General features: G+C 38.4%; 1 protein-coding gene across 2 annotated transcripts in view; it reads right to left on the bottom strand.

Annotated features, from left to right (window-relative positions):
• Positions 1–7,831: 7,831 nt before the first annotated feature.
• Positions 7,832–15,458, bottom strand: part of PTPN11 (protein tyrosine phosphatase non-receptor type 11) — a 71,769-nt gene continuing 64,142 nt past the window's right edge. For both annotated transcript variants that reach the window (XM_083151439.1, XM_083151438.1), the window contains exon 16: positions 7,832–15,268. The gene's annotated coding sequence lies outside the window, so the exon portion shown is untranslated. The remainder of the gene's footprint in view (positions 15,269–15,458) is intronic.

The following is a 15,458-nucleotide window of genomic DNA, read 5'->3' as shown; positions in this document are numbered from 1 at the left end:
TGAATTAACGCCACTATTAACATATGGGATGCCATATATAGGTTTGGGGATCAAACCATAAGGCACAAATACTCCCGAAAATAGCGTTATTTCCTGTTGATTATTAACCTAAGCACCCATCTAATGCTATGAGTATATCCCCAACATATATACAAACTGTGCAATACCCAGTATCAACAATCTGAATATCGCCTGGTGTGTACACATAAAGATCAGTATGAAGACTGTTCTGTGAATATATGAATGGGAGCCAGCTTACCACAGCACTATATAAGGGGATAAGGAATAAAGTATAGTTCTAATACCAAGGGATGCCGTATATAGGTCTGGGATCAAACCACATGGCATAAGATATCCCCGCAAAAATAACATCCAATTGCATTGACAATCAACCGCAATACCCCCTTAATGCTGTGAGTACATTCTCAGCGTATATACAAACTGCTGAATGACTGGTACTAACAGACTTGAATAACATCAAACTGGCACGAACCCTAGTGCATTTATAAGGTACAACACTGCCATTTACTGTGCTTAGCAACTTTGATCTAATAAAAGTATCACTGTTAACGGCCACGATTATCAGCAAAGATTTTTTTGCTAATATATGAAAACCTTTAGTAGACACACAGTGTCACTAAATTAAGAGATCACGTGTACATACAATTAACCTGGTGAGAGAACCTTAACTGTGACCAACACCATCTCATTTGGGGACAGGGTGTTGGGCTGTACGGCAAATAACTCTGCCTCCGGGCACCAAGGTTACCCAATTAGTGGCATCACGCAAGAACATCGTGCATTTAGGCAGTGATACCTATATGCATCACGAGACAACAGCATTACCTTATGCTTATCAGGGCATTAAGGAATACAGGCTCCAAAGCATAAATAAGTGTTAGCATTTGAGAGCAACACAATAATTAACGTCATCAAGCTACATATTGCACACACCGATTTTAATCTTTAATATTCTTCACTTTTCTTATACTTTCACTTGATTTTAATATTCTTCGCTACTATGATATCCCTGGTACAGGGAATTATTCTATAAAGGTCTATAATTAATAAAATTGTATAAATACAAATAATAAATGACCGGTTAAGTTAAACCAAGCTCACTACTAATAAAATATACACCTAGATATAGGTAAAAACATTTTTTATGGACAGTCCGCAAGGGACTTGGTGGATGAGGAGTGCGTCCTAATTTAAACTGATTTCTTTTCTTTCTATTTTTTCAATGTCTGACTTCAAGCAGCTTCTTCCCGGCTGCTAATATCGGCTCCCATTACATCCCAGCCCAGATCTCTAACCATCTGAATCAACCCACTTTCTGAACTTCTTTAAGTCAGTTCATATTTGACCTTGTGGGATGCTGACCAAGCAATTGTTTGCCAGGCATGATTTTGTCTTGTAAATGATTACCGCTTTAAATAAAACATTCAAGTTTGATCTACCATTTCACGGTGGCTGTACTCGGATGTCATTACATCCCACCCACAATCTTTTAAAACCCGCTAATATTCATCATTGTAAATATAACTAGATTTACTTCCCAATGGAATAACCGTATTTTATAATTTAGCTTGGTTAATTTTGAGGTGGGGAGAAAAAGGAACCACAGCCATTTAAGGATATTTTTTTGTATCCTGTGGCCCCATAATGATGTTCAAAGCATTCAGCACTCATTATTCTTTACTTGCTCAAGATTTCTATGTGTTCCACCCGGCTGGAAATCCCGCACAATCCCTTCTACATTTTTTTGTGGTCTGTGGATCATTTGCGGTTACCTTTCATATGTGTACTTCTTTCGAAATTAGGTTTCTCTAATCCACTCTCTTGCTTGCCATTTAAGAAGTGGCATGGACTACTGTTATTATTTTTCAAGGGGGAGGGGGGAATTTGGGAGGGTACCGGTGTACAGGTCACTTACACGAATAAAGACAGATATACAAAACATATATATATAGAATTCCACAATATTAACAGTTGGGTGCCGTTTGTATCAATATAATAGCTGGTGGAGGTGCTCCCCCTGAGAGTAATCACAGTACTAAAAGGAAAGAGAAAAAAGTACTCTTTTCTGGGGGCACTGCTTAGAAAAAAGTATTTTTTTTTTTAAACTTAGCTTTTAATATTTATTTATAGATTAAGAATAAAATGGACATACTGAAACGCACTCAACATGAAACAAAGATGAGGTTATATATAGCACTAGAGAAATGTACCATATATCCCACTTTTTAGAGAAGGGTTTACACTCGAAGGGCCTCATTCAGATCACATCGGTACTGCGTGCATTTGCACGCAGTACCGATGTTGCGCGTCTGCGCAGGCGGGTATCTGTGTATGTGCAGGCGTATGGTGTGCCCCCCCACGGCGACCTTTCGGTTCGCCGGGTGCACACACCATAGCGGCGTGGGGGGGGGGGCGGAGATGGGCGGGGGTGCCGCGCTGCCCCATTACCATATGGGAACGCCCATGGTAATGAGGCAGTGACGCGGGTGTGAGGGGCGGGTCAGCTGCCCGCCCATATCCACGCCAGCGTGCACGCAAATGTAAGTAACTGAAAAGTCACTTATATATGCGTGCACGCTAAACATCATTCGATGGTCGGTGACCATCGAAAGATGTGGGCAGTTACCCGAGCCATGCGAGAGGATGTTTATGCAAAACATCCATTCGCAGCTGTTCGGGCGAAGCCTCACTTTGAGGGGCGGCGGTGGGGCGGTCGTTCGCCGGGCGGGGTTTGGTGGACTCGCAAGGCTGCGAATTCGCAGCCTTGCAAATCAACCAGAACAACCCCCTAAATATCAAGTAATAACACTGATCTACTGTTATTTTAATGGTGGATAGTAGCAACAATGCAAAATATTTTTCCTTTATATACCACAATTATTTAGGATTAAGCAAATGGCAGTTATCAATCTTGAAACAAGCAATCAAGGCAATCAGCCCTTGTAACCTTATTGCTCACAATCAGTTACTGTGGCACTAATGTGAGAATTTATTTTGTAACCACAATTATTCAAGATTAGATAAATCTGCTGCAGTGGGATACAAGCCGTCAGCAGTCATCTGGTACGTGCTGCCTTGACGATGGGGTAGAAGGTCATATGGCCGTTTCGCATCTATCGCTTCATCTGTGCCCTGCTTTTTTCACTATTTTATCACCACTACCCCCCCCTTCTTACACTGAAATTGCCCTTAATTAAAGACCAATTAAAAATGTTGTTTGGTCACAGAAACTAGATATACTGTATTCTAGAAATTAAAGGTGTGCCGCAGCACGGCCGTTATACCGTGAATACCCAAATATAAAAGAACAATCTACCTTGCTGTTCTGTACCACAATTCTAAACAATTGTTTTATAATTGACTTTACATGTACCTAAGAACTGTGACTTACTAGCTTACAAATAATAAATTGCTACAATGTTTATTAACATCTAGTTAAAACATAAAAAGTTAGTCTAATTGTAGCACAAATCAATGCACAAGTCTACACTAGAAATTTTTTGATTATGAGCAATAGGGTTATAATGAATGATCACCTTGATTGCCTGTTTTAAGACTGATTATCGTTTATCTAATCTTGAATAATTGTGGTTGCAAAACAAATTATCTCACATTAGTGCCACAGTAACTGTTTGATTGTGAGCAATAAGGTTACAAGGGATGATCGCCTTGATTGCTTCTTTCAAGACTGATAACTGCCATTTGCTTAATCCTGAATAATTGTGGTATATAAAGGAAAAATTTTGCATTGTTGCTACTATCTACCATTACAATAACAGAAGATCAGTGTTATTACCGTACTTGATATTTAGAGTGTAAATCCTTCTCTAAAAAGTGGGATATATGGTACATTTCTTTAGTATATATAATCCTCATCTTTATGTTTCATGTGGAGTGTGTTTCAGTATGTCCATTTTATTCTTGAAAACTATAAATAAATATTAAAAGTTAAGTTTTAAAAAAATACTTTTTTCTAAGCAGTACTTTTTTCTCTTTCCTTTTACTACTGGTATTAATACTTGGAGAAATGACTTACCACAAATTACTTCTCCCATTTTATTAAAACACACAGAAATGACAATGCTACATGTGATCCACATCAAAACAATGCACCAAGCGTTTCTTTCAAGAGAGCACATAATGTAGCCTCAAGCCAATCAGATGCGTGCTTCAAGTGTCGACACTCAAACTCCACTTTCTATCACAATATTTTTGATTGAGGGAAAATGAAAATGCTTTGGAAAAAGTTTTCTATGAGGTCTGTAAGCTTTATCTAGTGATCACCTAGTGACGCTGTGTGAAAATTGTATTAATTGGGGCACATAAGCCAGATGCACAAAGTTAATTTACTTTTAGATACAGTACTTATGGTGACTGGGAAACATTTGTTTTTGTTTTTTACACCACTACATGTTTGACACCACTACATGTTTTTTATTTCATAACTTAGACAGATATATTCCGCTGTACTGGGGTTTGGGTTTTATTCCATTTTTTCTTTTGTATTCTGATTTTCACTAAACATTTCTATTATCTTAACCGTTTTTTTTAATATGATCGTGGATGTTTTTTATGCATGAGTATCATATTCAGTCATTGATGTATGCTTACATTGTATTTGTTTTAATTTAATTAAATGTTAAATTGAAGAAAAGAAACCTGCTAATATTCCTACCAACCAACAGGTGTTGACAGTCCTATTTTTGTTGAAAAACCCAATAAACAACGCCAAAACTCAATGCCAATTTGTCATTGACTAAGGACTATCCTATGCAAATCAAATTCAGACTGTATACAAATTGTGTTAAATGCATCTCTCACACAAGACATTGGAAACTAATTTGTGCACTCATTTCCCACATTGATTTTTAAAAAGTCTATATTGGTCTTCTCCTAGCAGAATGGGATCATTGGGTCGACAAGTTTTTAGGTTGACACCACTAGGTCGACATACTGGGAGGTTGACAGGTGTCTAGTTCGACATGGCACAAGGTCGACAGGTGGTTACGTTGACACAAGCATTAGGTCAACATGGTCTAAGTCGACAGCCAAAAGGTTGACATGGGATTTTTCACTTTTTTGACCCGATTGTCGACACAGTCGGCATGGACACAGTTTTAAATGCACTGCACTTGCCATGCTTTGGGCATGGTGCTTCGCTACGCTCGACACACTATTTTATTGTCCCACCATGCCCTAGTGGATGGTAGGGCATGAAATACTGCCTATCAGCTCAAAAAACAGTGAAAAACCCCATGTCGACCTTTTGACTGTCGACCAAGACCATGTCAACCTAACCACCTATCGACCTTATGCCATGTCGACCTAGACACCTGTCAACCTTCCAGTATGTCGACCTAGTGGTGTCAACCATCTTTAGGTCAGCCAACCGACCTTATCCCCTCCTAGAAGACTTACCCCTACAATCCATTTGAATGCAGCAATAATACAGATATTCCTATGACCTTCCCTACATTGGATGCCTAAATAGTATAAATTTAAATCTAAAAAAACTTATGCTTATATATTATGCCATCACCAAGTCTACACCACTAACATACATCTCGTTCATTAACTACGAAGACCCCACTCTCCACAAGATCTCAATTGTTACCTGTTCTCATTTACGGTTGCATGATTTATTTTATTAGGCTGTAACCACTCTGCGGAATACCACACCACAGCTCTTCTCAGTTCATATAACACTTACATATGTTCTCTTTCTACACCAGGCCAGTGTTTCTTTGCGACTAGATAATACAGCCCACCAAAGAACCTTTGGAATATGGCTGCTCCCATCTATTCCTATATCAAATTCCTTTTTACCTACAGATTGTAAGCTTGCAAGGAGGGTCCTCATAAGATGCATATACATTACTCAATATTTTAAAAGACATCGCTCATTCTGGCCCTTCTGAGGAATAAAATGTCACCCAGTATGCATAATGTGATTTCCCATGGGTTGTTAATGACACAAACATAGCCCCCCAGCCGGTCTCTACAGGCAGCTCAATTTATTAATGACTGCATGTACAGAGCAGGGGCCTGATAGCATCACTGAATGATATTGTTCAGTGAACATTCCCTATATCGTTTGTCCGGGAGCTAATGATATCAGCAGCGCGGCGAATCGCTAAGTGCGTACACACCTTTAGTTTGTCTATTATTACCTAGTCTCATTTTACAATGTTTTGTTCCCAACTATACAGTACAATGGAATATGCTGGTGCTATATCTTAATAATGAAGTATATTCTTGTTATTGACCATATTGCGACTTACCTCAGCACTGCCTTTGTCCAATGATCATAAAGATAATTATAAATGATTTACCAATAGTGCCCTCCTTATCGATGATATGACAACTTCACTAAGGCTATTTGTCTACTGTTACAGCCATATGTAACTACACCCACCACTTACCATGTCAACAGTGCCCTCACTGATGTTTCAGCCTTAGCATTAACCTTGCTTTACAGCGCCCCTTTTCTCCTCTCCTACCTTCAGCAAATCTGATTCTGTCTCATTGTACAGTATGACAATTCCCCCGGCTTTCTTACACTTGCCATCAATATGCAGGGAGTTACTCTATCCTTCCCTTTGGCTCTGTCATACCTTGGGGTGATCCAGCCTGAGGAAGGAGAGTGGATCTCTCCAAAACGCGTTGCTGAACTTTACACTGATGCACTTTGAAGAACAAGCACTTTCAAGCATCAGTTCACTTTTATATGGACGCACTTGCACTTTAACCAGGAACCAACCCCTGAAGCCTTCTGCGGTGGTGCCGCAGACTTGAATCCAAGCATAGCCCACTGCAGCCCATACCCAGGGTGAGGTATATCTATATGCACTATTCTGATACCTGGATTAATCTGCTGCCATTTGCATGTTATTGCCTAAAGTTTAAATAAAATTGTTTTAATTTGAATATTGCACAAACATTTTTTATATGGTATTTGTGCCAAGCTGTTCATTTATTTTGCATACAAGTTACCTACAAGAGGTGGTGTATCTCCTTTATAAATAAGCAGGCTGCATTAGCGTAATTGATTGGGCTTCTTCCCCATAATGCATATTTTGTTTATACCTAGGGGTAAATGTACTATATTGGCCTATAGTGCCACTATTGCTCTTCCAGCTTTGCCTCTTTACCAAGGTGAATTAAGCCTCCACATCAACAAGATGTATAAACATCTTATTTTCTGGAACAGGGGAGAGGTGCGCTTGCCGAGTACCCCCCCCTCCCCACCCCCTCTCCTCCTTGCAGCTCCAGTGCACATGCGTGGGAATCTCACTACTAAAATCGGGGAGACTGCTCATGCCGCAGCAGCAACTACAGTCATTGTCAATGGGGTAAAGCAGTGGTAGCCAACCCTAGCCCTCGAGAGCTACCAACAGTTCACATTTTCAAGACAACCTAGCTGCTGCACTCAATCACTGACATATTTTAAAAGATCCACAGATGGAGCTAATTAGCTCACTTGTGATTCTGTGAGGAGACCTGCAAAACATGCACTGTTGGTAGCTCTCGAGGACTAGGGTTGGCTACCCCAGGGGTAAAGACACCTTCAGCTGTCTAATGAAGAACTGCAGTGGGAATGGTTAGTGTTACTGATCGTTCATACAGAGGATGCAAATATTTTGGGGCAATCTTAAATATAGCAGCATTGATATTAATGTGCCCCTGTCCCATAGAATCCTTCACCATCAGATATGGGGAGAATTAGTATCAGCCATAGGCCAGCGCTGATAGCGTTCTCCTCAAAAAGGACCCTTCCAAGCTTGATAACCAGACAAATAAAGAGGTGCTATTAATTCTATACATAAACTATTTTTAATGTCATGTTGTCTGACAATTGTACATGGATTACATAATTTGCAATAGATGTGGTCAAAATGCAATACATTTCTTTAAATCTGTTTTTTTTTTCTTCTTTTAACAGTAAATGTAATAAACACACAGTTTGCCATTATTAACATTTACACAATTCACATGAGATTGATGACATCTCAAATGTATTCCTTTTAAAGGACAGCAATCATCAATAAAATATTACAATTCAACTAATACTCTTGTACAATACTTCATATGTCTGGAAACAACATCTTTATTGGCTTACATATTTTTATAGTCAACCATTGTGACAAACCAATCCCATTGGCAGTGTGAGACAGGGTACGCAGATGTGGATTTGGCATATGGTTATTTAATCTAACTGAATGGGCCAACTGGGCCTATACTCAGTTTGTTACATTTCAGTTTTGCACATATAAAAGTAAAATATAGAAATCCTAGAGGAGCAGAAATCTGACATTAGATACGTATCCCTTAAGCATGTCAGCAATGCCAACTCACCCACCCAAAGTCCCAGTGATGTATTTCTGAGACCACTTTCAGGCCTCTGGATGTGGTGAACCTGATCCCAAACTTTGCTACGTGGGACAAGATATACTATGTTCCCACCAGTCTCCAAACCATTTAATAAAGAGCATTTTATTTTGCCAGAATACGGCTAGTCCAAGATTAGACAATGGAATATTCAGCATTTTTTCTGTTAAATGAACCATACTTTCTAACGGAACTAGCTGAAGTTTCTGGGAGTTGTAAAACAAATCAACACATTTAAAAAAATAAAATCATTGGATTCATCTACAATGGTTTTTACCTTGCTATATTTGTTACTAAATGTTATCAAGTACCAGCATCAGCAGTGACTCCTGTCTCCATGTCCTTCAAATTGGTGCTCGCAAATACGGAGCCTAGAGATCAAGTAGCCTTGAGAAAATAGGTGCAGTTATGTACACAAATGTAAAATACTTTTGACTGCTTTAGAAATCAACTTAAAGATTTGTATATGCGGTTTGACTTCATTGTTTCCATACTTAAAGAAGAATGCAACCTTCAGAACGTTCCAATGTTCAGATTGATTTATATTCACACACAGACCAGCAATTATCTGACGTCACCCAAGTTCAGCCAGAATAATCACACCTAATTGGACAATATAATGCGCTCTGTTAAGGTGGGCTTCACCCTTAATTATTTATTTTCACAAGTATGGCTTTATTGAGATTAACGGATTCAGTAGGTGGCTGGCTTTTTTAAGCGGAGATCTCTAAAAATGATTTAGTAAATAGTAGATATACTATAAAAGAGGTCAAGTCCTATCATACCACTAATACGTACACTTAAAATAAACAACTTGTAGCTAATAAATTTTTATTTTACAGGGACTCCGATATAAAAAAACACACACTAATATATTGTTTTACCACTGTATATGAAATCGCCAACATGATTTCCCTTGACAATAAATTACTGTCTATGTGAACATCGCTGCCAGTTGGCACTTGGCACAAATGTCACCACATACATTGCATTAAATAGAAAGGTTACTTGTAAGCTGGGACTTTCTTTAGGCACTCTTCATTGGGAGGGAAGAGTCAACGGAAAGCATCACAGTTCTTTCGATCACATTTTACATGGGACAGGATGTCACAGGAACAATCACTGAGAACTAAACTTGCTCCTACAATAGCTTTGCCAATGTGTGGAGCTTGCAACAGCATAAACCCTGACGACAAGGCCATGACGACAACAGTGACCTCAATCTTCAGCAAAATGAGGCAAGTTAGTTCATAAAATGTCCTGTGACCCTACCACAGAGATGTGCGTGTACACAGCATGCATGTGCCTCTTTTCTAGGGTAGCACACAAGACTAGCCCCCAGTGCACAGGAGTACAATTTTGTATATAATAACTTCTATACTATTAAATCAAAAACGTAAAATGATTTAAAAATCAAGTATATATTCCAATGCATTATCGCAGCCAACGGTTTAACAAAATGACTTCTTACAAACAGCAGTTTTAGTGACCACTATACAGGAATCTGGTTATACGCCATCTGTATATGATTTCTGCATCTATAAGCACAAGATAATACAGGTATCCGATACAGCTATGTCTGGCTGAATGTGAATAAAGAAATAGCAGTACCCGTGAATGGATTACTCCCAATATTCATTTGAATGCAACCTGCAGATTAAAATAGAGTATGGAACCAAGTCATTGTACAGCCTGTGCGCTGTGGTTGGTCATAACAATAAGGGAATGTGAATAAACCAGATTTGTTATTTATTGGAGAATATGACAATGTTGGAGCATATTGTGTGAGTTTGCTCTGTAAAATTAGGTTGCAGAGATGTTAAAATACAGGTACTAGTATCAAGGTTTCCCATTATTTGTTACAGATGCATGAAGTGGGGTTCAAACAGAACACAGAAGGAACATTCTGTAACACTGACTTGTGAAAGCAGCGTAATATTCTTCTTTACAAAAATAGAATTAAGATTCTGTTAAGCATCAGGTTTCAGGTTATGCTATAAAAAAAGATTTGCAAGTGCTTATTTTAAAAGAGAAGACCAAATACATAATACTATTTTGGTAGCTGTGATTAATCTAGATTTAAATTTAATTACCTATTCCCACTTTGGATAGTGGCCTCTGTTCTATGAAAGCAAAGACTGGCCCATACCATACTGCAGTCTGACTAAGCATCTACCATTACATTTCAAGTTTCAAACCACAGATAATACAAGTTTAAAAAAAAAAAAAAAATTCCCCCTTTAGCGATTCCTACCAAACCGCATAGCACATCAGCCTAGTGCCGATGTGCTAGGTCTCATTGCCTTTTGCCCATGCTGTGGTATATGAGCACAACAGCCGTAGCTTCTAAAATGCAGGCATTAAAATGGTCAGCGTTACGGACTGCTCATTCATTGTCCCCTGCTATCAGCTTACTACCTTGTAGAGAACAGCACCAATAATGACTGGGACACATAGCTCCCCTGTGACTTGCCATGCTACTCCTCCCTGATAAAGGGGGTGAAGGGGTATCGGTACTTGTGTAGTTTCACGGCGCCACTAGATCGCATGCGATTTACTATCCATTTCATTACCCCACTATCCAAGTGGGCATAGAGTTGATTTTATATAGCGCGGCGAGCGCAGCGAGCCCCGCAAGGGGACACGGATGTTGTTTCATAGCAACTGACGATATCGCATGCCATTTGCATGCAATTCCATCAAATACATTCCGTGTCCGCTCGCCTCGCTGTGCTCACCACGCTATATAAAATCAACTCTATGCCCACTTGGATCGTGGGGTAATGAAATGGATAGTAAATCGCATGCGATATCGCATGCGATCTAGTGGCGCCGTGAAACTACACAAGTGCCGGGGTATCTGTGCAGATGGCAGTGCTGATACTTCTTCTCCACCATAATGACGTTTTGTACATTATGAGCAACGCGAGATACCATGGTGCACTTGGAGGGAGGTACAAAACCAATGTTATTGGCAGGCACCAGCAATGGTTTTGCCGATCATAAAATACAGCCAAACAGAACTGAAACTTTGGCTACAGAACTGAATGACAGGTAAGTACAATTTACGTAACTTAATAATCTTTGCTGTATTTATCAATAAGAAACTTAACCTGGGGGAGCAGTGAAAAAATGCTGATACTCTAAGGTGCTGCGAGAAAAAAAGTTTGGGAACCACTGCATTGTCTTCTTTGTCAGAACAGGTTGTTTTGAGAAATTCAATATATCATGGAGACAATTTATATTGGAGGATATTTATAAAAAAGAACACAATGAAAAAAGTTGCTTAATAAAAACTAAATTTCTAGTGCAGTTCAAATAAAAAGGAGAGATCTGATTGGTTGCCACTGGTTTCTAGAACTTTAATCTTATATGGGTAATATCCAGTTATACATTTTTTCAATCTAATAAGGTACCCCCTCATCAGCATTTGAAGATGTTATTGGCAAGTCGTATAAAAGTTAAGCTATATTTAAAGTTTGTTCAGTTACATTCACTATATTTCCCTATAGTCAGGTCACATACGGTACTAGGCAAGTCTGTGCAAAGGATATTTTTCCCCTCTGTATTTTATGTATGGATAGAGCTGCCATGGTTCATGTCAAGATTACCTATAGAATTCAAATTTTCGTAGACCTCAAGGCCAGGTTTTTGTGAAAAAATATAGGATGCTTTTGAATAAAAACATGGATGTGTCCTTGTATAATGTACTAAAAAAAAGTCATACAAAATTGTTTTCTTAAAATACAGTCAGTACTTATTATAATGTTCCTTAAATGTAGACCACTGGTAATGATTTAAAAATGACTTTTCTATGTTTTGGTCATCAAAGAAAGAGTAAAAAGGCAGTACCTCCATAAAAAAAAAAAAAAGAAAGCTGCTGTAATAACATAAATAACACAGCTAAAGAATGCCATTAAATAGTGAACACTAGACTTGGGTATTTAAACGTAGCCCTAATATCACAAGAACATCAAAAATAGTCTTTTTACAAGTCATATTGATCAACACTAAAATTTTAACATTCAGTTTAGTGCATAGGATGCACGTCTGGTCACTCACGCCATAAGCAAAAAATTTGACTGTAATGTGAATCCTGATTATTTTAGTTAAAGAAAACAAATGACTAGACAGCATGTAAATTCTTAGCGGTTACATATCAAAACTCCAAAAGCCTTGAACAAAGCATACTGGAAGTTATAAGTTAAAAACAGCTAATAACTCATTGTTTGCCCATTCCACATTTATTACAAGAGGTAATTTATTAATGTGTCTCAATTTATTTTTGCAAAGCATTTATAGGAGTATAAAGTAAGTTTAAAACCAATATTTTTCACAAAGAACATTTTTTTTTTTTTTTGACAAATCATTCCAGTGCAAGTAAAACAAAGGAATTCATTTTTGGCAAAAAAAAAGAAAAATCAGAAACAAAAAAAAAGAAAAAAAAGAAAAAGTAATATGCAAGTTAGCTATGAAATATGTCAAAAAGTCTATGTAAAAAAAGGAAATCCTGACCACAACGGACTCATAAATCTTTATAATACATTATAGCGCTTTTCATTGCATAATTGCTAGCAGTCCTAACTGTAAAATGATTTGGTATTTTCAAGATCATACATCCTTTTGGACTTGTTTGAAAAGCAACATTCAATCCAAATATTTGCATTTGTCCTGGGAGTACTAAAGTTCTGGCCCAATACTTTGGATTTTCATATACTGTAATAGGAACAGCTGATCGGTAGGAGAAAAAGTACAATTTACGTTTTACAATTGTAGTAATCCTTTTTGTAGAGGCTGCACTTCATAATTCAAATAAAGCAGACCTGTTACCTATGCACAGAGGTGATTGGGAACCATTAAATGGTCTAAAACAATTTTCAAGAAAATCACTTTTTCGGCAATCTAGTGATCACTGGTATAAAAAGTACTTTGAACAACTTGATAGGTGGATTGGCCATGGTTTGTCTTTCCAAAACGGCACGATGTAGCCAGTAACATGTTTTTAATTGGATTCCATAAGTGCGCAGAAAAAGTAGCGGTGTTCGGTCTAGTGAAATTGGATGCTGTGTGCGAAACAGAACATCTTGGGATGTTTGGTGGAACATCCCTGATAATCGACTCAGTCCATTTGTGTCTTATTCTTATCACTTCTCCCAAACTAACTGGTAGGAGGAATACTGGTATAGCCCACATCAGGTAGCAGGTAAGTGCTGAAAAACATTCAACTTAGTTATTATGGCTTAAATTGCGTTTCTTTTATAACCTGCACTGCTACATGATTAATTGTTTGCAAAAGAGTGTATAACAGATTAGTTAAATCTGAATATTTAAGAACCAGTCGGTACACGACCATGACATTCATAAAGCTAACGGACAGAAATGGTTAATACTTAAGTGTAAAACATTAACATTAGTAAAACTAGGGAGAGCCTGGGCAAGACTGGTAAGATTCTGGGTTAACTTCTAAAGTTTCCTGCAAGCATCACTTATCAGAATAGCATAGTCTGAAGGCAAAATGGCAACAGAAGCAGCAATGCCTGGAAAGAGACAGCATAGTACAACAAGTTAGTTACATCACTGACTGACATTCCATTGTAAAACCGCTTTAAAACTGGTGATGTAACGCCAATGAGAAGCGCCTGTATCTTGAGTAAACATGGACAAAGAAACAGAACATAAGAGAGCGGGCACCTTTGGCATAACAGACCTTTTGAAGGGGAAAAATTAAAATTTGCACACAAAAAAAAAACCAGAACACTATAAAGCACCTGTAGAAGAATGTAACTGAAAAGAGTGCATTATTATATCAAGTGGGGCCCAAAGTACAATGGGAAGAGAACAGGCCTCATCTGAACAAGTACTTTCTTACTGAAGGTAGGCTGTGACTGCAAAGGCACTTTAAGAAGATGGGTAATGAAGGTCCTGCCATGGGAAGGGTGCACAACAGGCGTTTTAGGAGAACACTACTTCTGGCGAAATAAGAAAGTACTGTATTTCACAGAAAACCGCAGACTTAAAAAGTAGTGGGTGGTGTAAGGTCTTCTCCACCAGGTGTTTGTTAAACTGAACAGAGAACAGACATGACTGCCTTGCCAGTCTGGAGGAGCAGAACAAGTAGAAAATGTAACCATTTGTAAAGTGCATCTCAAAGCATTCATTGTGTTTCACTGTATTTTACATCTGGCACAAACGCGTTGTGGTCAATACATAATCCTTAGCTCGGTATCACTTACATGTTACTGACCGAATACAATTGGCACTAGGCAGAAACAATTTGTCCATACTGTACTTCTATCCTCGCTCTACTCTCCTGAGAAAGTCTCTTTTACATCGGGAAAGAAAAATGAAAGCACCATTATATTGTGTTAATGCTAAGAGTGCAGTTATCCACATTTTGAAAACATCTCCACATTAGCATGTGATCTAACTGAAAGATTAGAGCTTTACAGAGCAGCACGTGTTACCGAGAGGCGCTCTTTGTCACAGTCTGTGCTGCGGAGAGAGGAATTGTTCCCATTGCAATGTAAGCTTTCACCTTAATACTTTATGTTGACAATGAACCAAGGTGCACCCGTGTGCTACCAGGGGGCGCTCAGAAGAGAGAAAAGAATAGGAACGCTTAGTTAGTCTGTTGGATGGACTACACAAATTAAAAGTGCAGTTAACGATGCTTCATTGTGAAGAGAACCAGTCCAAAAAGTGGGTGATGCAGAGAGGACTTCCGAAAGCTCTTGATTCTTAATTTAGCCTGTTTAGGTATTCAGACCAATTGTTAAATTGTATAAAAGCTTTTAAAAGCCAGGGTCTTATTTGTCCCATCATTTCTTCACATTCTTTTGCCTTTTATCAGTATTAGAATCTGTAGAAAATACAAAACAATACAATATAAATACCAACACACTACATAAGCACTAATGTCATAATATCTCATTAGGTCTTTAAGGCCAAATAACATTGACCTAAAGAAGTCGTTTCCTCTACCGCCTACTCTTTTCATTGACTGAAGACCATCTTCTCATGGCTATCACTGATTGACTTTTCGGGGGGCG

Source organism: Crinia signifera, chromosome 1, assembly GCF_055691185.1.
Source record: "Crinia signifera chromosome 1, ASM5569118v1, whole genome shotgun sequence".
Classification (NCBI taxonomy): domain Eukaryota; kingdom Metazoa; phylum Chordata; class Amphibia; order Anura; family Myobatrachidae; genus Crinia; species Crinia signifera.
This window is presented reverse-complemented; position numbering and strand designations above follow the sequence as displayed.